General features: G+C 47.0%; 44 non-coding genes across 44 annotated transcripts; 31 read left to right on the top strand and 13 right to left on the bottom strand.

The window, feature by feature from the left end:
* The first annotated feature begins 35 nt into the window (after positions 1–35).
* trnav-aac (transfer RNA valine (anticodon AAC)) lies at positions 36–108 on the top strand. Its single transcript has one exon. It is a non-coding gene; the product is annotated as a tRNA-Val (tRNA).
* A 240-nt stretch (positions 109–348) lies between these two features.
* trnav-aac (transfer RNA valine (anticodon AAC)) lies at positions 349–421 on the top strand. The gene has a single exon. It is a non-coding gene; the product is annotated as a tRNA-Val (tRNA).
* An 866-nt stretch (positions 422–1,287) lies between these two features.
* On the top strand, positions 1,288–1,360 carry trnav-aac (transfer RNA valine (anticodon AAC)). The gene has a single exon. It is a non-coding gene; the product is annotated as a tRNA-Val (tRNA).
* A 240-nt stretch (positions 1,361–1,600) lies between these two features.
* trnav-uac (transfer RNA valine (anticodon UAC)) lies at positions 1,601–1,673 on the top strand. Its single transcript has one exon. It is a non-coding gene; the product is annotated as a tRNA-Val (tRNA).
* A 104-nt stretch (positions 1,674–1,777) lies between these two features.
* Positions 1,778–1,849, bottom strand: trnad-guc (transfer RNA aspartic acid (anticodon GUC)). The gene has a single exon. It is a non-coding gene; the product is annotated as a tRNA-Asp (tRNA).
* A 285-nt stretch (positions 1,850–2,134) lies between these two features.
* trnav-aac (transfer RNA valine (anticodon AAC)) lies at positions 2,135–2,207 on the top strand. The gene has a single exon. It is a non-coding gene; the product is annotated as a tRNA-Val (tRNA).
* A 102-nt stretch (positions 2,208–2,309) lies between these two features.
* On the bottom strand, positions 2,310–2,381 carry trnad-guc (transfer RNA aspartic acid (anticodon GUC)). The gene has a single exon. It is a non-coding gene; the product is annotated as a tRNA-Asp (tRNA).
* A 393-nt stretch (positions 2,382–2,774) lies between these two features.
* trnav-aac (transfer RNA valine (anticodon AAC)) lies at positions 2,775–2,847 on the top strand. Its single transcript has one exon. It is a non-coding gene; the product is annotated as a tRNA-Val (tRNA).
* Positions 2,848–3,087: 240 nt separating this feature from the next.
* On the top strand, positions 3,088–3,160 carry trnav-aac (transfer RNA valine (anticodon AAC)). The gene has a single exon. It is a non-coding gene; the product is annotated as a tRNA-Val (tRNA).
* A 240-nt stretch (positions 3,161–3,400) lies between these two features.
* Positions 3,401–3,473, top strand: trnav-aac (transfer RNA valine (anticodon AAC)). Its single transcript has one exon. It is a non-coding gene; the product is annotated as a tRNA-Val (tRNA).
* A 240-nt stretch (positions 3,474–3,713) lies between these two features.
* Positions 3,714–3,786, top strand: trnav-aac (transfer RNA valine (anticodon AAC)). The gene has a single exon. It is a non-coding gene; the product is annotated as a tRNA-Val (tRNA).
* Positions 3,787–4,026: 240 nt separating this feature from the next.
* Positions 4,027–4,099, top strand: trnav-aac (transfer RNA valine (anticodon AAC)). Its single transcript has one exon. It is a non-coding gene; the product is annotated as a tRNA-Val (tRNA).
* A 417-nt stretch (positions 4,100–4,516) lies between these two features.
* trnad-guc (transfer RNA aspartic acid (anticodon GUC)) lies at positions 4,517–4,588 on the bottom strand. The gene has a single exon. It is a non-coding gene; the product is annotated as a tRNA-Asp (tRNA).
* A 285-nt stretch (positions 4,589–4,873) lies between these two features.
* trnav-aac (transfer RNA valine (anticodon AAC)) lies at positions 4,874–4,946 on the top strand. The gene has a single exon. It is a non-coding gene; the product is annotated as a tRNA-Val (tRNA).
* A 104-nt stretch (positions 4,947–5,050) lies between these two features.
* Positions 5,051–5,122, bottom strand: trnad-guc (transfer RNA aspartic acid (anticodon GUC)). Its single transcript has one exon. It is a non-coding gene; the product is annotated as a tRNA-Asp (tRNA).
* Positions 5,123–5,515: 393 nt separating this feature from the next.
* On the top strand, positions 5,516–5,588 carry trnav-aac (transfer RNA valine (anticodon AAC)). The gene has a single exon. It is a non-coding gene; the product is annotated as a tRNA-Val (tRNA).
* Positions 5,589–5,828: 240 nt separating this feature from the next.
* Positions 5,829–5,901, top strand: trnav-aac (transfer RNA valine (anticodon AAC)). Its single transcript has one exon. It is a non-coding gene; the product is annotated as a tRNA-Val (tRNA).
* A 104-nt stretch (positions 5,902–6,005) lies between these two features.
* trnad-guc (transfer RNA aspartic acid (anticodon GUC)) lies at positions 6,006–6,077 on the bottom strand. Its single transcript has one exon. It is a non-coding gene; the product is annotated as a tRNA-Asp (tRNA).
* A 285-nt stretch (positions 6,078–6,362) lies between these two features.
* trnav-aac (transfer RNA valine (anticodon AAC)) lies at positions 6,363–6,435 on the top strand. Its single transcript has one exon. It is a non-coding gene; the product is annotated as a tRNA-Val (tRNA).
* Positions 6,436–6,539: 104 nt separating this feature from the next.
* Positions 6,540–6,611, bottom strand: trnad-guc (transfer RNA aspartic acid (anticodon GUC)). The gene has a single exon. It is a non-coding gene; the product is annotated as a tRNA-Asp (tRNA).
* Positions 6,612–7,317: 706 nt separating this feature from the next.
* Positions 7,318–7,390, top strand: trnav-aac (transfer RNA valine (anticodon AAC)). Its single transcript has one exon. It is a non-coding gene; the product is annotated as a tRNA-Val (tRNA).
* A 240-nt stretch (positions 7,391–7,630) lies between these two features.
* trnav-aac (transfer RNA valine (anticodon AAC)) lies at positions 7,631–7,703 on the top strand. The gene has a single exon. It is a non-coding gene; the product is annotated as a tRNA-Val (tRNA).
* A 417-nt stretch (positions 7,704–8,120) lies between these two features.
* trnad-guc (transfer RNA aspartic acid (anticodon GUC)) lies at positions 8,121–8,192 on the bottom strand. The gene has a single exon. It is a non-coding gene; the product is annotated as a tRNA-Asp (tRNA).
* Positions 8,193–8,477: 285 nt separating this feature from the next.
* Positions 8,478–8,550, top strand: trnav-aac (transfer RNA valine (anticodon AAC)). The gene has a single exon. It is a non-coding gene; the product is annotated as a tRNA-Val (tRNA).
* Positions 8,551–8,654: 104 nt separating this feature from the next.
* On the bottom strand, positions 8,655–8,726 carry trnad-guc (transfer RNA aspartic acid (anticodon GUC)). Its single transcript has one exon. It is a non-coding gene; the product is annotated as a tRNA-Asp (tRNA).
* A 393-nt stretch (positions 8,727–9,119) lies between these two features.
* Positions 9,120–9,192, top strand: trnav-aac (transfer RNA valine (anticodon AAC)). Its single transcript has one exon. It is a non-coding gene; the product is annotated as a tRNA-Val (tRNA).
* Positions 9,193–9,432: 240 nt separating this feature from the next.
* Positions 9,433–9,505, top strand: trnav-aac (transfer RNA valine (anticodon AAC)). The gene has a single exon. It is a non-coding gene; the product is annotated as a tRNA-Val (tRNA).
* A 240-nt stretch (positions 9,506–9,745) lies between these two features.
* Positions 9,746–9,818, top strand: trnav-aac (transfer RNA valine (anticodon AAC)). Its single transcript has one exon. It is a non-coding gene; the product is annotated as a tRNA-Val (tRNA).
* A 240-nt stretch (positions 9,819–10,058) lies between these two features.
* On the top strand, positions 10,059–10,131 carry trnav-aac (transfer RNA valine (anticodon AAC)). Its single transcript has one exon. It is a non-coding gene; the product is annotated as a tRNA-Val (tRNA).
* A 240-nt stretch (positions 10,132–10,371) lies between these two features.
* Positions 10,372–10,444, top strand: trnav-aac (transfer RNA valine (anticodon AAC)). Its single transcript has one exon. It is a non-coding gene; the product is annotated as a tRNA-Val (tRNA).
* Positions 10,445–10,684: 240 nt separating this feature from the next.
* Positions 10,685–10,757, top strand: trnav-aac (transfer RNA valine (anticodon AAC)). Its single transcript has one exon. It is a non-coding gene; the product is annotated as a tRNA-Val (tRNA).
* A 417-nt stretch (positions 10,758–11,174) lies between these two features.
* On the bottom strand, positions 11,175–11,246 carry trnad-guc (transfer RNA aspartic acid (anticodon GUC)). Its single transcript has one exon. It is a non-coding gene; the product is annotated as a tRNA-Asp (tRNA).
* A 598-nt stretch (positions 11,247–11,844) lies between these two features.
* On the top strand, positions 11,845–11,917 carry trnav-aac (transfer RNA valine (anticodon AAC)). Its single transcript has one exon. It is a non-coding gene; the product is annotated as a tRNA-Val (tRNA).
* A 240-nt stretch (positions 11,918–12,157) lies between these two features.
* On the top strand, positions 12,158–12,230 carry trnav-aac (transfer RNA valine (anticodon AAC)). The gene has a single exon. It is a non-coding gene; the product is annotated as a tRNA-Val (tRNA).
* Positions 12,231–12,334: 104 nt separating this feature from the next.
* On the bottom strand, positions 12,335–12,406 carry trnad-guc (transfer RNA aspartic acid (anticodon GUC)). The gene has a single exon. It is a non-coding gene; the product is annotated as a tRNA-Asp (tRNA).
* Positions 12,407–12,691: 285 nt separating this feature from the next.
* trnav-aac (transfer RNA valine (anticodon AAC)) lies at positions 12,692–12,764 on the top strand. Its single transcript has one exon. It is a non-coding gene; the product is annotated as a tRNA-Val (tRNA).
* Positions 12,765–12,868: 104 nt separating this feature from the next.
* Positions 12,869–12,940, bottom strand: trnad-guc (transfer RNA aspartic acid (anticodon GUC)). The gene has a single exon. It is a non-coding gene; the product is annotated as a tRNA-Asp (tRNA).
* Positions 12,941–13,646: 706 nt separating this feature from the next.
* Positions 13,647–13,719, top strand: trnav-aac (transfer RNA valine (anticodon AAC)). The gene has a single exon. It is a non-coding gene; the product is annotated as a tRNA-Val (tRNA).
* A 240-nt stretch (positions 13,720–13,959) lies between these two features.
* On the top strand, positions 13,960–14,032 carry trnav-aac (transfer RNA valine (anticodon AAC)). Its single transcript has one exon. It is a non-coding gene; the product is annotated as a tRNA-Val (tRNA).
* A 417-nt stretch (positions 14,033–14,449) lies between these two features.
* trnad-guc (transfer RNA aspartic acid (anticodon GUC)) lies at positions 14,450–14,521 on the bottom strand. Its single transcript has one exon. It is a non-coding gene; the product is annotated as a tRNA-Asp (tRNA).
* A 285-nt stretch (positions 14,522–14,806) lies between these two features.
* On the top strand, positions 14,807–14,879 carry trnav-aac (transfer RNA valine (anticodon AAC)). Its single transcript has one exon. It is a non-coding gene; the product is annotated as a tRNA-Val (tRNA).
* A 104-nt stretch (positions 14,880–14,983) lies between these two features.
* trnad-guc (transfer RNA aspartic acid (anticodon GUC)) lies at positions 14,984–15,055 on the bottom strand. Its single transcript has one exon. It is a non-coding gene; the product is annotated as a tRNA-Asp (tRNA).
* Positions 15,056–15,448: 393 nt separating this feature from the next.
* On the top strand, positions 15,449–15,521 carry trnav-aac (transfer RNA valine (anticodon AAC)). The gene has a single exon. It is a non-coding gene; the product is annotated as a tRNA-Val (tRNA).
* A 240-nt stretch (positions 15,522–15,761) lies between these two features.
* Positions 15,762–15,834, top strand: trnav-aac (transfer RNA valine (anticodon AAC)). The gene has a single exon. It is a non-coding gene; the product is annotated as a tRNA-Val (tRNA).
* Positions 15,835–15,970: the final 136 nt, after the last annotated feature.

The following is a 15,970-nucleotide window of genomic DNA, read 5'->3' as shown; positions in this document are numbered from 1 at the left end:
AGAGCAGGCATATGTTCAAAAGAAACCTAGCCGTGGTTTCCGTAGTGTAGTGGTTATCACGTTCGCCTAACACGCGAAAGGTCCCCAGTTCGAAACTGGGCGGAAACATTGACCTTTTTCCCGCCCTGTCTGCAAAAGAAAATGATTAACTTGGTCAATTAAAAAAGACTACGCTTCCTGTCTGAGCATACGCTTACTGTTTGACGAAGACTCTACCCGTCAGGGAATCGAACCCTGGTCTTCTGCGTGACAGGCAGAGATACTGTCCACTATATTCTCTTCAGATCAGCCATCAGATCAAGATCTTCCGCAAAGAGCAGGCATATGTTCAAAAGAAACCTAGCTGTGGTTTCCGTAGTGTAGTGGTTATCACGTTCGCCTAACACGCGAAAGGTCCCCAGTTCGAAACTGGGCGGAAACATTGACCTTTTTCCCGCGCTGTCTGCAAAAGAAAATGATTCACTTGGTCAATTAAAAAAGACTACGCTTCCAGTCTGAGCATACGCTTACTGTTTGACGAAGACTCTCCCCGTCAGGGAATCGAACCCTGGTCTTCTGCGTGACAGGCAGAGATACTGTCCACTATATTCTCTTCAGATCAGCCATCAGATCAAGATCTTCCGCAAAGAGCAGGCATATGTTCAAAAGAAACCTAGCTGTGGTTTCCGTAGTGTAGTGGTTATCACGTTTGCCTAACACGCGAAAGGTCCCCAGTTCGAAACTGGGCGGAAACATTAACCTTTTTCCCGCCCTGTCTGCAAAAGAAAATTATTCACTTGGTCAATTAAAAAAGACTACGCTTCCAGTCTGAGCATACGCTTACTGTTTGACGAAGACTCTCCCCGTCAGGGAATCGAACCCTGGTCTTCTGCGTGACAGGCAGAGATACTGTCCACTATATTCTCATCAGATCAGCCATCAGATCAAGATCTTCCGCAAAGAGCAGGCATATGTTCAAAAGAAACCTAGCCTTGGTTTCCGTAGTGTAGTGGTTATTACGTTCGCCTAACACGCGAAAGGTCCCCAGTTCGAAACTGGGCGGAAACATTGACCTTTTTCCCGCGCTGTCTGCAAAAGAAAATGATTCACTTGGTCAATTAAAAAAGACTACGCTTCCAGTCTGAGCATACGCTTACTGTTTGACGAAGACTCTCCCCGTCAGGGAATCGAACCCTGGTCTTCTGTGTGACAGGCAGAGATACTGTCCACTATATTCTCTTCAGATCAGCCATCAGATCAAGATCTTCCGCAAAGAGCAGGCATATGTTCAAAAGAAACCTAGCCGTGGTTTCCGTAGTGTAGTGGTTATCACGTTCGCCTAACACGCGAAAGGTCCCCAGTTCGAAACTGGGCGGAAACATTGACCTTTTTCCCGCGCTGTCTGCAAAAGAAAATGATTCACTTGGTCAATTAAAAAAGACTACGCTTCCAGTCTGAGCATACGCTTACTGTTTGACGAAGACTCTCCCCGTCAGGGAATCGAACCCTGGTCTTCTGCGTGACAGGCAGAGATACTGTCCACTATATTCTCATCAGATCAGCCATCAGATCAAGATCTTCCGCAAAGAGCAGGCATATGTTCAAAAGAAACCTAGCCTTGGTTTCCGTAGTGTAGTGGTTATCACGTTCGCCTTACACGTGAAAGGTCCCCAGTTCAAAACTGGGCGGAAACATTGACCTTTTTCCCGCCCTGTCTGCAAAAGAAAATGATTCACTTGGTCAATTAAAAAAGACTACGCTTCCAGTCTGAGCATACGCTTACTGTTTGACGAAGACTCTCCCCGTCAGGGAATCGAACCCTGGTCTTCTGCGTGACAGGCAGAGATACTGTCCACTATACTAACGAGGAATCACTCTGAAATCCTTATGCCAGATTTCTGGCCGTTGTGAAGAGAAGGTACGCACTTGAACACTTTCCCTTCCGGCGAAAATTCAGTCCTGGCTGGGTTTGATCAGTCCTCAACTTCCTAGCGGAAAACCACAGCCTCGTACATGTAGGAATGGATTCTCATCCCGACCGCTTTAGAACTGACGTCAAACTGTAGCATAGTGATGAAGGTCAAGTCATGATGAAGCCATCAGATCAAGATCTTCCCCAAAGAGCAGGCATATGTTCAAAAGAAACCTAGCTGTGGTTTCCGTAGTGTAGTGGTTATCACGTTCGCCTAACACGCGAAAGGTCCCCAGTTCGAAACTGGGCGGAAACATTAACCTTTTTCCCGCCCTGTCTGCAAAAGAAAATTATTCACTTGGTCAATTAAAAAAGACTACGCTTCCAGTCTGAGCATACGCTTACTGTTTGACGAAGACTCCCCGTCAGGGAATCGAACCCTGGTCTTCTGCGTGACAGGCAGAGATACTGTCCACTATACTAACGAGGAATCACTCTGAAATCCTTATGCCAGATTTCTGGCCTTTGTGAAGAGAAGGTACGCACTTGAACACTTTCCCTTCCGGCGAAAATTCCGTAGTGTAGTGGTTATCACGTTCGCCTAACACGCGAAAGGTCCCCAGTTCGAAACTGGGCGGAAACATTGACCTTTTTCCCGCCCTGTCTGCAAAAGAAAATGATTCACTTGGTCAATTAAAAAAGACCACGCTTCCAGTCTGAGCATACGCTTACTGTTTGACGAAGACTCTCCCCGTCAGGGAATCGAACCCTGGTCTTCTGCGTGACAGGCAGAGATACTGTCCACTATATCCTCATCAGATCAGCCATCAGATCAAGATCTTCCGCAAAGAGCAGGCATATGTTCAAAAGAACCCTAGCCGTGGTTTCCGTAGTGTAGTGGTTATCACGTTCGCCTAACACGCGAAAGGTCCCCAGTTCGAAACTGGGCGGAAACATTGACCTTTTTCCCGCCCTGTCTGCAAAAGAAAATGATTAACTTGGTCAATTAAAAAAGACTACGCTTCCAGTCTGAGCATACGCTTACTGTTTGACGAAGACTCTCCCCGTCAGGGAATCGAACCCTGGTCTTCTGCGTGACAGGCAGAGATACTGTCCACTATATTCTCATCAGATCAGCCATCAGATCAAGATCTTCCGCAAAGAGCAGGCATATGTTCAAAAGAAACCTAGCCGTGGTTTCCGTAGTGTAGTGGTTATCACGTTCGCCTAACACGCGAAAGGTCCCCAGTTCGAAACTGGGCGGAAACATTGACCTTTTTCCCGCCCTGTCTGCAAAAGAAAATGATTCACTTGGTCAATTAAAAAAGACCACGCTTCCAGTCTGAGCATACGCTTACTGTTTGACGAAGACTCTCCCCGTCAGGGAATCGAACCCTGGTCTTCTGCGTGACAGGCAGAGATACTGTCCACTATATCCTCATCAGATCAGCCATCAGATCAAGATCTTCCGCAAAGAGCAGGCATATGTTCAAAAGAACCCTAGCCGTGGTTTCCGTAGTGTAGTGGTTATCACGTTCGCCTAACACGCGAAAGGTCCCCAGTTCGAAACTGGGCGGAAACATTGACCTTTTTCCCGCCCTGTCTGCAAAAGAAAATGATTAACTTGGTCAATTAAAAAAGACTACGCTTCCAGTCTGAGCATACGCTTACTGTTTGACGAAGACTCTCCCCGTCAGGGAATCGAACCCTGGTCTTCTGCGTGACAGGCAGAGATACTGTCCACTATATTCTCATCAGATCAGCCATCAGATCAAGATCTTCCGCAAAGAGCAGGCATATGTTCAAAAGAAACCTAGCCGTGGTTTCCGTAGTGTAGTGGTTATCACGTTCGCCTAACACGCGAAAGGTCCCCAGTTCGAAACTGGGCGGAAACATTGACCTTTTTCCCGCCCTGTCTGCAAAAGAAAATGATTAACTTGGTCAATTAAAAAAGACTACGCTTCCAGTCTGAGCATACGCTTACTGTTTGACGAAGACTCTACCCGTCAGGGAATCGAACCCTGGTCTTCTGCGTGACAGGCAGAGATACTGTCCACTATATTCTCTTCAGATCAGCCATCAGATCAAGATCTTCCGCAAAGAGCAGGCATATGTTCAAAAGAAACCTAGCTGTGGTTTCCGTAGTGTAGTGGTTATCACGTTCGCCTAACAAGCGAAAGGTCCCCAGTTCGAAACTGGGCGGAAACATTGACCTTTTTCCCGCGCTGTCTGCAAAAGAAAATGATTCACTTGGTCAATTAAAAAAGACTACGCTTCCAGTCTGAGCATACGCTTACTGTTTGACGAAGACTCTCCCCGTCAGGGAATCGAACCCTGTTCTTCTGCGTGACAGGCAGAGATACTGTCCACTATATTCTCATCAGATCAGCCATCAGATCAAGATCTTCCGCAAAGAGCAGGCATATGTTCAAAAGAAACCTAGCCTTGGTTTCCGTAGTGTAGTGGTTATTACGTTCGCCTAACACGCGAAAGGTCCCCAGTTCAAAACTGGGCGGAAACATTGACCTTTTTCCCGCCCTGTCTGCAAAAGAAAATGATTCACTTGGTCAATTAAAAAAGACTACGCTTCCAGTCTGAGCATACGCTTACTGTTTGACGAAGACTCTCCCCGTCAGGGAATCGAACCCTGGTCTTCTGCGTGACAGGCAGAGATACTGTCCACTATACTAACGAGGAATCACTCTGAAATCCTTATGCCAGATTTCTGGCCGTTGTGAAGAGAAGGTACGCACTTGAACACTTTCCCTTCCGGCGAAAATTCAGTCCTGGCTGGGTTTGATCAGTCCTCAACTTCCTAGCGGAAAACCACAGCCTCGTACATGTAGGAATTGATTCTCATCCCGACCGCTTTCGAACTGACGTCAAACTGTAGAATAGTGATGAAGGTCAAGTCATGATGAAGCCATCAGATCAAGATCTTCCCCAAAGAGCAGGCATATGTTCAAAAGAAACCTAGCTGTGGTTTCCGTAGTGTAGTGGTTATCACGTTCGCCTAACACGCGAAAGGTCCCCAGTTCGAAACTGGGCGGAAACATTAACCTTTTTCCCGCCCTGTCTGCAAAAGAAAATTATTCACTTGGTCAATTAAAAAAGACTACGCTTCCAGTCTGAGCATACGCTTACTGTTTGACGAAGACTCTCCCCGTCAGGGAATCGAACCCTGGTCTTCTGCGTGACAGGCAGAGATACTGTCCACTATACTAACGAGGAATCACTCTGAAATCCTTATGCCAGATTTCTGGCCGTTGTGAAGAGAAGGTACGCACTTGAACACTTTCCCTTCCGGCGAAAATTCCGTAGTGTAGTGGTTATCACGTTCGCCTAACACGCGAAAGGTCCCCAGTTCAAAACTGGGCGGAAACATTGACCTTTTTCCCGCCCTGTCTGCAAAAGAAAATGATTCACTTGGTCAATTAAAAAAGACCACGCTTCCAGTCTGAGCATACGCTTACTGTTTGACGAAGACTCTCCCCGTCAGGGAATCGAACCCTGGTCTTCTGCGTGACAGGCAGAGATACTGTCCACTATATTCTCATCAGATCAGCCATCAGATCAAGATCTTCCGCAAAGAGCAGGCATATGTTCAAAAGAAAGCTAGCCGTGGTTTCCGTAGTGTAGTGGTTATCACGTTCGCCTAACACGCGAAAGGTCCCCAGTTCGAAACTGGGCGGAAACATTGACCTTTTTCCCGCGCTGTCTGCAAAAGAAAATGATTCATTTGGTCAATTAAAAAAGACTACGCTTCCAGTCGGAGCATACGCTTACTGTTTGACGAAGACTCTCCCCGTCAGGGAATCGAACCCTGGTCTTCTGCGTGACAGGCAGAGATACTGTCCACTATATTCTCTTCAGATCAGCCATCAGATCAAGATCTTCCGCAAAGAGCAGGCATATGTTCAAAAGAAACCTAGCTGTGGTTTCCGTAGTGTAGTGGTTATCACGTTCGCCTAACACGCGAAAGGTCCCCAGTTCGAAACTGGGCGGAAACATTGACCTTTTTCCCGCGCTGTCTGCAAAAGAAAATGATTCACTTGGTCAATTAAAAAAGACTACGCTTCCAGTCTGAGCATACGCTTACTGTTTGACGAAGACTCTCCCCGTCAGGGAATCGAACCCTGGTCTTCTGCGTGACAGGCAGAGATACTGTCCACTATACTAACGAGGAATCACTCTGAAATCCTTATGCCAGATTTCTGGCCGTTGTGAAGAGAAGGTACGCACTTGAACACTTTCCCTTCTGGCGAAAATTCAGTCCTGGCTGGGTTTGATCAGTCCTCAACTTCCTAGCGGAAAACCACAGCCTCGTACATGTAGGAATTGATTCTCATCCCGACCGCTTTAGAACTGACGTCAAACTGTAGCATAGTGATGAAGGTCAAGTCATGATGAAGCCATCAGATCAAGATCTTCCCCAAAGAGCAGGCATATGTTCAAAAGAAACCTAGCTGTGGTTTCCGTAGTGTAGTGGTTATCACGTTCGCCTAACACGCGAAAGGTCCCCAGTTCGAAACTGGGCGGAAACATTAACCTTTTTCCCGCCCTGTCTGCAAAAGAAAATTATTCACTTGGTCAATTAAAAAAGACTACGCTTCCAGTCTGAGCATACGCTTACTGTTTGACGAAGACTCTCCCCGTCAGGGAATCGAACCCTGGTCTTCTGCGTGACAGGCAGAGATACTGTCCACTATACTAACGAGGAATCACTCTGAAATCCTTATGCCGGATTTCTGGCCGTTGTGAAGAGAAGGTACGCACTTGAACACTTTCCCTTCCGGCGAAAATTCCGTAGTGTAGTGGTTATCACGTTCGCCTAACACGCGAAAGGTCCCCAGTTCAAAACTGGGCGGAAACATTGACCTTTTTCCCGCCCTGTCTGCAAAAGAAAAAGATTCACTTGGTCAATTAAAAAAGACCACGCTTCCAGTCTGAGCATACGCTTACTGTTTGACGAAGACTCTCCCCGTCAGGGAATCGAACCCTGGTCTTCTGCGTGACAGGCAGAGATACTGTCCACTATATTCTCATCAGATCAGCCATCAGATCAAGATCTTCCGCAAAGAGCAGGCATATGTTCAAAAGAACCCTAGCCGTGGTTTCCGTAGTGTAGTGGTTATCACGTTCGCCTAACACGCGAAAGGTCCCCAGTTCTAAACTGGGCGGAAACATTGACCTTTTTCCCGCCCTGTCTGCAAAAGAAAATGATTAACTTGGTCAATTAAAAAAGACTACGCTTCCAGTCTGAGCATACGCTTACTGTTTGACGAAGACTCTCCCCGTCAGGGAATCGAACCCTGGTCTTCTGCGTGACAGGCAGAGATACTGTCCACTATATTCTCATCAGATCAGCCATCAGATCAAGATCTTCCGCAAAGAGCAGGCATATGTTCAAAAGAAACCTAGCCGTGGTTTCCGTAGTGTAGTGGTTATCACGTTCGCCTAACACGCGAAAGGTCCCCAGTTCGAAACTGGGCGGAAACATTGACCTTTTTCCCGCCCTGTCTGCAAAAGAAAATGATTCACTTGGTCAATTAAAAAAGACCACGCTTCCAGTCTGAGCATACGCTTACTGTTTGACGAAGACTCTCCCCGTCAGGGAATCGAACCCTGGTCTTCTGCGTGACAGGCAGAGATACTGTCCACTATATTCTCATCAGATCAGCCATCAGATCAAGATCTTCCGCAAAGAGCAGGCATATGTTCAAAAGAACCCTAGCCGTGGTTTCCGTAGTGTAGTGGTTATCACGTTCGCCTAACACGCGAAAGGTCCCCAGTTCGAAACTGGGCGGAAACATTGACCTTTTTCCCGCCCTGTCTGCAAAAGAAAATGATTAACTTGGTCAATTAAAAAAGACTACGCTTCCAGTCTGAGCATACGCTTACTGTTTGACGAAGACTCTCCCCGTCAGGGAATCGAACCCTGGTCTTCTGCGTGACAGGCAGAGATACTGTCCACTATATTCTCATCAGATCAGCCATCAGATCAAGATCTTCCGCAAAGAGCAGGCATATGTTCAAAAGAAACCTAGCCTTGGTTTCCGTAGTGTAGTGGTTATTACGTTCGCCTAACACGCGAAAGGTCCCCAGTTCAAAACTGGGCGGAAACATTGACCTTTTTCCCGCCCTGTCTGCAAAAGAAAATGATTCACTTGGTCAATTAAAAAAGACTACGCTTCCAGTCTGAGCATACGCTTACTGTCTGACGAAGACTCTCCCCGTCAGGGAATCGAACCCTGGTCTTCTGCGTGACAGGCAGAGATACTGTCCACTATACTAACGAGGAATCACTCTGAAATCCTTATGCCAGATTTCTGGCCGTTGTGAAGAGAAGGTACGCACTTGAACACTTTCCCTTCCGGCGAAAATTCAGTCCTGGCTGGGTTTGATCAGTCCTCAACTTCCTAGCGGAAAACCACAGCCTCGTACATGTAGGAATTGATTCTCATCCCGACCGCTTTCGAACTGACGTCAAACTGTAGAATAGTGATGAAGGTCAAGTCATGATGAAGCCATCAGATCAAGATCTTCCCCAAAGAGCAGGCATATGTTCAAAAGAAACCTAGCTGTGGTTTCCGTAGTGTAGTGGTTATCACGTTCGCCTAACACGCGAAAGGTCCCCAGTTCGAAACTGGGCGGAAACATTAACCTTTTTCCCGCCCTGTCTGCAAAAGAAAATTATTCACTTGGTCAATTAAAAAAGACTACGCTTCCAGTCTGAGCATACGCTTACTGTTTGACGAAGACTCTCCCCGTCAGGGAATCGAACCCTGGTCTTCTGCGTGACAGGCAGAGATACTGTCCACTATACTAACGAGGAATCACTCTGAAATCCTTATGCCAGATTTCTGGCCGTTGTGAAGAGAAGGTACGCACTTGAACACTTTCCCTTCCGGCGAAAATTCCGTAGTGTAGTGGTTATCACGTTCGCCTAACACGCGAAAGGTCCCCAGTTCAAAACTGGGCGGAAACATTGACCTTTTTCCCGCCCTGTCTGCAAAAGAAAATGATTCACTTGGTCAATTAAAAAAGACCACGCTTCCAGTCTGAGCATACGCTTACTGTTTGACGAAGACTCTCCCCGTCAGGGAATCGAACCTTGGTCTTCTGCGTGACAGGCAGAGATACTGTCCACTATATTTTCATCAGATCAGCCATCAGATCAAGATCTTCCGCAAAGAGCAGGCATATGTTCAAAAGAAACCTAGCCGTGGTTTCCGTAGTGTAGTGGTTATCACGTTCGCCTAACACGCGAAAGGTCCCCAGTTCGAAACTGGGCGGAAACATTGACCTTTTTCCCGCCCTGTCTGCAAAAGAAAATGATTCACTTGGTCAATTAAAAAAGACCACGCTTCCAGTCTGAGCATACGCTTACTGTTTGACGAAGACTCTCCCCGTCAGGGAATCGAACCCTGGTCTTCTGCGTGACAGGCAGAGATACTGTCCACTATATCCTCATCAGATCAGCCATCAGATCAAGATCTTCCGCAAAGAGCAGGCATATGTTCAAAAGAACCCTAGCCGTGGTTTCCGTAGTGTAGTGGTTATCACGTTCGCCTAACACGCGAAAGGTCCCCAGTTCGAAACTGGGCGGAAACATTGACCTTTTTCCCGCCCTGTCTGCAAAAGAAAATGATTAACTTGGTCAATTAAAAAAGACTACGCTTCCAGTCTGAGCATACGCTTACTGTTTGACGAAGACTCTCCCCGTCAGGGAATCGAACCCTGGTCTTCTGCGTGACAGGCAGAGATACTGTCCACTATATTCTCATCAGATCAGCCATCAGATCAAGATCTTCCGCAAAGAGCAGGCATATGTTCAAAAGAAACCTAGCCGTGGTTTCCGTAGTGTAGTGGTTATCACGTTCGCCTAACACGCGAAAGGTCCCCAGTTCGAAACTGGGCGGAAACATTGACCTTTTTCCCGCCCTGTCTGCAAAAGAAAATGATTCACTTGGTCAATTAAAAAAGACCACGCTTCCAGTCTGAGCATACGCTTACTGTTTGACGAAGACTCTCCCCGTCAGGGAATCGAACCCTGGTCTTCTGCGTGACAGGCAGAGATACTGTCCACTATATCCTCATCAGATCAGCCATCAGATCAAGATCTTCCGCAAAGAGCAGGCATATGTTCAAAAGAACCCTAGCCGTGGTTTCCGTAGTGTAGTGGTTATCACGTTCGCCTAACACGCGAAAGGTCCCCAGTTCGAAACTGGGCGGAAACATTGACCTTTTTCCCGCCCTGTCTGCAAAAGAAAATGATTAACTTGGTCAATTAAAAAAGACTACGCTTCCAGTCTGAGCATACGCTTACTGTTTGACGAAGACTCTCCCCGTCAGGGAATCGAACCCTGGTCTTCTGCGTGACAGGCAGAGATACTGTCCACTATATTCTCATCAGATCAGCCATCAGATCAAGATCTTCCGCAAAGAGCAGGCATATGTTCAAAAGAAACCTAGCCGTGGTTTCCGTAGTGTAGTGGTTATCACGTTCGCCTAACACGCGAAAGGTCCCCAGTTCGAAACTGGGCGGAAACATTGACCTTTTTCCCGCCCTGTCTGCAAAAGAAAATGATTAACTTGGTCAATTAAAAAAGACTACGCTTCCAGTCTGAGCATACGCTTACTGTTTGACGAAGACTCTACCCGTCAGGGAATCGAACCCTGGTCTTCTGCGTGACAGGCAGAGATACTGTCCACTATATTCTCTTCAGATCAGCCATCAGATCAAGATCTTCCGCAAAGAGCAGGCATATGTTCAAAAGAAACCTAGCTGTGGTTTCCGTAGTGTAGTGGTTATCACGTTCGCCTAACAAGCGAAAGGTCCCCAGTTCGAAACTGGGCGGAAACATTGACCTTTTTCCCGCGCTGTCTGCAAAAGAAAATGATTCACTTGGTCAATTAAAAAAGACTACGCTTCCAGTCTGAGCATACGCTTACTGTTTGACGAAGACTCTCCCCGTCAGGGAATCGAACCCTGTTCTTCTGCGTGACAGGCAGAGATACTGTCCACTATATTCTCATCAGATCAGCCATCAGATCAAGATCTTCCGCAAAGAGCAGGCATATGTTCAAAAGAAACCTAGCCTTGGTTTCCGTAGTGTAGTGGTTATTACGTTCGCCTAACACGCGAAAGGTCCCCAGTTCAAAACTGGGCGGAAACATTGACCTTTTTCCCGCCCTGTCTGCAAAAGAAAATGATTCACTTGGTCAATTAAAAAAGACTACGCTTCCAGTCTGAGCATACGCTTACTGTTTGACGAAGACTCTCCCCGTCAGGGAATCGAACCCTGGTCTTCTGCGTGACAGGCAGAGATACTGTCCACTATACTAACGAGGAATCACTCTGAAATCCTTATGCCAGATTTCTGGCCGTTGTGAAGAGAAGGTACGCACTTGAACACTTTCCCTTCCGGCGAAAATTCAGTCCTGGCTGGGTTTGATCAGTCCTCAACTTCCTAGCGGAAAACCACAGCCTCGTACATGTAGGAATTGATTCTCATCCCGACCGCTTTCGAACTGACGTCAAACTGTAGAATAGTGATGAAGGTCAAGTCATGATGAAGCCATCAGATCAAGATCTTCCCCAAAGAGCAGGCATATGTTCAAAAGAAACCTAGCTGTGGTTTCCGTAGTGTAGTGGTTATCACGTTCGCCTAACACGCGAAAGGTCCCCAGTTCAAAACTGGGCGGAAACATTGACCTTTTTCCCGCCCTGTCTGCAAAAGAAAATGATTCACTTGGTCAATTAAAAAAGACCACGCTTCCAGTCTGAGCATACGCTTACTGTTTGACGAAGACTCTCCCCGTCAGGGAATCGAACCCTGGTCTTCTGCGTGACAGGCAGAGATACTGTCCACTATATTCTCATCAGATCAGCCATCAGATCAAGATCTTCCGCAAAGAGCAAGCATATGTTCAAAAGAAAGCTAGCCGTGGTTTCCGTAGTGTAGTGGTTATCACGTTCGCCTAACACGCGAAAGGTCCCCAGTTCGAAACTGGGCGGAAACATTGACCTTTTTCCCGCGCTGTCTGCAAAAGAAAATGATTCATTTGGTCAATTAAAAAAGACTACGCTTCCAGTCGGAGCATACGCTTACTGTTTGACGAAGACTCTCCCCGTCAGGGAATCGAACCCTGGTCTTCTGCGTGACAGGCAGAGATACTGTCCACTATATTCTCTTCAGATCAGCCATCAGATCAAGATCTTCCGCAAAGAGCAGGCATATGTTCAAAAGAAACCTAGCTGTGGTTTCCGTAGTGTAGTGGTTATCACGTTCGCCTAACACGCGAAAGGTCCCCAGTTCGAAACTGGGCGGAAACATTGACCTTTTTCCCGCGCTGTCTGCAAAAGAAAATGATTCACTTGGTCAATTAAAAAAGACTACGCTTCCAGTCTGAGCATACGCTTACTGTTTGACGAAGACTCTCCCCGTCAGGGAATCGAACCCTGGTCTTCTGCGTGACAGGCAGAGATACTGTCCACTATACTAACGAGGAATCACTCTGAAATCCTTATGCCAGATTTCTGGCCGTTGTGAAGAGAAGGTACGCACTTGAACACTTTCCCTTCTGGCGAAAATTCAGTCCTGGCTGGGTTTGATCAGTCCTCAACTTCCTAGCGGAAAACCACAGCCTCGTACATGTAGGAATTGATTCTCATCCCGACCGCTTTAGAACTGACGTCAAACTGTAGCATAGTGATGAAGGTCAAGTCATGATGAAGCCATCAGATCAAGATCTTCCCCAAAGAGCAGGCATATGTTCAAAAGAAACCTAGCTGTGGTTTCCGTAGTGTAGTGGTTATCACGTTCGCCTAACACGCGAAAGGTCCCCAGTTCGAAACTGGGCGGAAACATTAACCTTTTTCCCGCCCTGTCTGCAAAAGAAAATTATTCACTTGGTCAATTAAAAAAGACTACGCTTCCAGTCTGAGCATACGCTTACTGTTTGACGAAGACTCTCCCCGTCAGGGAATCGAACCCTGGTCTTCTGCGTGACAGGCAGAGATACTGTCCACTATACTAACGAGGAATCACTCTGAAATCCTTATGCCGGATTTCTGGCCGTTGTGAAGAGAAGGTACGCACTTGAACACTTTCCCTTCCGGCGAAAATTCCGTAGTGTAGTGGTTATCACGTTCGCCTAACACGCGAAAGGTCCCCAGTTCAAAACTGGGCGGAAACATTGACCTTTTTCCCGCCCTGTCTGCAAAAGAAAATGATTCACTTGGTCAATTAAAAAAGACCACGCTTCCAGTCTGAGCATACGCTTACTGTTTGACGAAGACTCTCCCCGTCAGGGAATCGAACCCTGGTCTTCTGCGTGACAGGCAGAGATACTGTCCACTATATTCTCATCAGATCAGCCATCAGATCAAGATCTTCCGCAAAGAGCAGGCATATGTTCAAAAGAACCCTAGCCGTGGTTTCCGTAGTGTAGTGGTTATCACGTTCGCCTAACACGCGAAAGGTCCCCAGTTCTAAACTGGGCGGAAACATTGACCTTTTTCCCGCCCTGTCTGCAAAAGAAAATGATTAACTTGGTCAATTAAAAAAGACTACGCTTCCAGTCTGAGCATACGCTTACTGTTTGACGAAGACTCTCCCCGTCAGGGAATCGAACCCTGGTCTTCTGCGTGACAGGCAGAGATACTGTCCACTATATTCTCATCAGATCAGCCATCAGATCAAGATCTTCCGCAAAGAGCAGGCATATGTTCAAAAGAAACCTAGCCGTGGTTTCCGTAGTGTAGTGGTTATCACGTTCGCCTAACACGCGAAAGGTCCCCAGTTCGAAACTGGGCGGAAACATTGACCTTTTTCCCGCCCTGTCTGCAAAAGAAAATGATTCACTTGGTCAATTAAAAAAGACCACGCTTCCAGTCTGAGCATACGCTTACTGTTTGACGAAGACTCTCCCCGTCAGGGAATCGAACCCTGGTCTTCTGCGTGACAGGCAGAGATACTGTCCACTATATTCTCATCAGATCAGCCATCAGATCAAGATCTTCCGCAAAGAGCAGGCATATGTTCAAAAGAACCCTAGCCGTGGTTTCCGTAGTGTAGTGGTTATCACGTTCGCCTAACACGCGAAAGGTCCCCAGTTCGAAACTGGGCGGAAACATTGACCTTTTTCCCGCCCTGTCTGCAAAAGAAAATGATTAACTTGGTCAATTAAAAAAGACTACGCTTCCAGTCTGAGCATACGCTTACTGTTTGACGAAGACTCTCCCCGTCAGGGAATCGAACCCTGGTCTTCTGCGTGACAGGCAGAGATACTGTCCACTATATTCTCATCAGATCAGCCATCAGATCAAGATCTTCCGCAAAGAGCAGGCATATGTTCAAAAGAAACCTAGCCTTGGTTTCCGTAGTGTAGTGGTTATTACGTTCGCCTAACACGCGAAAGGTCCCCAGTTCAAAACTGGGCGGAAACATTGACCTTTTTCCCGCCCTGTCTGCAAAAGAAAATGATTCACTTGGTCAATTAAAAAAGACTACGCTTCCAGTCTGAGCATACGCTTACTGTCTGACGAAGACTCTCCCCGTCAGGGAATCGAACCCTGGTCTTCTGCGTGACAGGCAGAGATACTGTCCACTATACTAACGAGGAATCACTCTGAAATCCTTATGCCAGATTTCTGGCCGTTGTGAAGAGAAGGTACGCACTTGAACACTTTCCCTTCCGGCGAAAATTCAGTCCTGGCTGGGTTTGATCAGTCCTCAACTTCCTAGCGGAAAACCACAGCCTCGTACATGTAGGAATTGATTCTCATCCCGACCGCTTTCGAACTGACGTCAAACTGTAGAATAGTGATGAAGGTCAAGTCATGATGAAGCCATCAGATCAAGATCTTCCCCAAAGAGCAGGCATATGTTCAAAAGAAACCTAGCTGTGGTTTCCGTAGTGTAGTGGTTATCACGTTCGCCTAACACGCGAAAGGTCCCCAGTTCGAAACTGGGCGGAAACATTAACCTTTTTCCCGCCCTGTCTGCAAAAGAAAATTATTCACTTGGTCAATTAAAAAAGACTACGCTTCCAGTCTGAGCATACGCTTACTGTTTGACGAAGACTCTCCCCGTCAGGGAATCGAACCCTGGTCTTCTGCGTGACAGGCAGAGATACTGTCCACTATACTAACGAGGAATCACTCTGAAATCCTTATGCCAGATTTCTGGCCGTTGTGAAGAGAAGGTACGCACTTGAACACTTTCCCTTCCGGCGAAAATTCCGTAGTGTAGTGGTTATCACGTTCGCCTAACACGCGAAAGGTCCCCAGTTCAAAACTGGGCGGAAACATTGACCTTTTTCCCGCCCTGTCTGCAAAAGAAAATGATTCACTTGGTCAATTAAAAAAGACCACGCTTCCAGTCTGAGCATACGCTTACTGTTTGACGAAGACTCTCCCCGTCAGGGAATCGAACCTTGGTCTTCTGCGTGACAGGCAGAGATACTGTCCACTATATTTTCATCAGATCAGCCATCAGATCAAGATCTTCCGCAAAGAGCAGGCATATGTTCAAAAGAAACCTAGCCGTGGTTTCCGTAGTGTAGTGGTTATCACGTTCGCCTAACACGCGAAAGGTCCCCAGTTCGAAACTGGGCGGAAACATTGACCTTTTTCCCGCGCTGTCTGCAAAAGAAAATGATTCATTTGGTCAATTAAAAAAGACTACGCTTCCAGTCGGAGCATACGCTTACTGTTTGACGAAGACTCTCCCCGTCAGGGAATCGAACCCTGGTCTTCTGCGTGACAGGCAGAGATACTGTCCACTATATTCTCATCAGATCAGCCATCAGATCAAGATCTTCCGCAAAGAGCAGGCATATGTTCAAAAGAAACCTAGCCGTGGTTTCCGTAGTGTAGTGGTTATCACGTTCGCCTAACACGCGAAAGGTCCCCAGTTCGAAACTGGGCGGAAACATTGACCTTTTTCCCGCCCTGTCTGCAAAAGAAAATGATTAACTAGGTCAATTAAAAAAGACTACGCTTCCAGTCTGAGCATACGCTTACTGTTTGACGAAGACTCTACCCGTCAGGGAGTCGAACCCTGGTCTTCT

Source organism: Pungitius pungitius, unplaced genomic scaffold, assembly GCF_949316345.1.
Source record: "Pungitius pungitius unplaced genomic scaffold, fPunPun2.1 scaffold_33, whole genome shotgun sequence".
Taxonomy (NCBI): Eukaryota; Metazoa; Chordata; class Actinopteri; order Perciformes; family Gasterosteidae; genus Pungitius; species Pungitius pungitius.
This window is presented reverse-complemented; position numbering and strand designations above follow the sequence as displayed.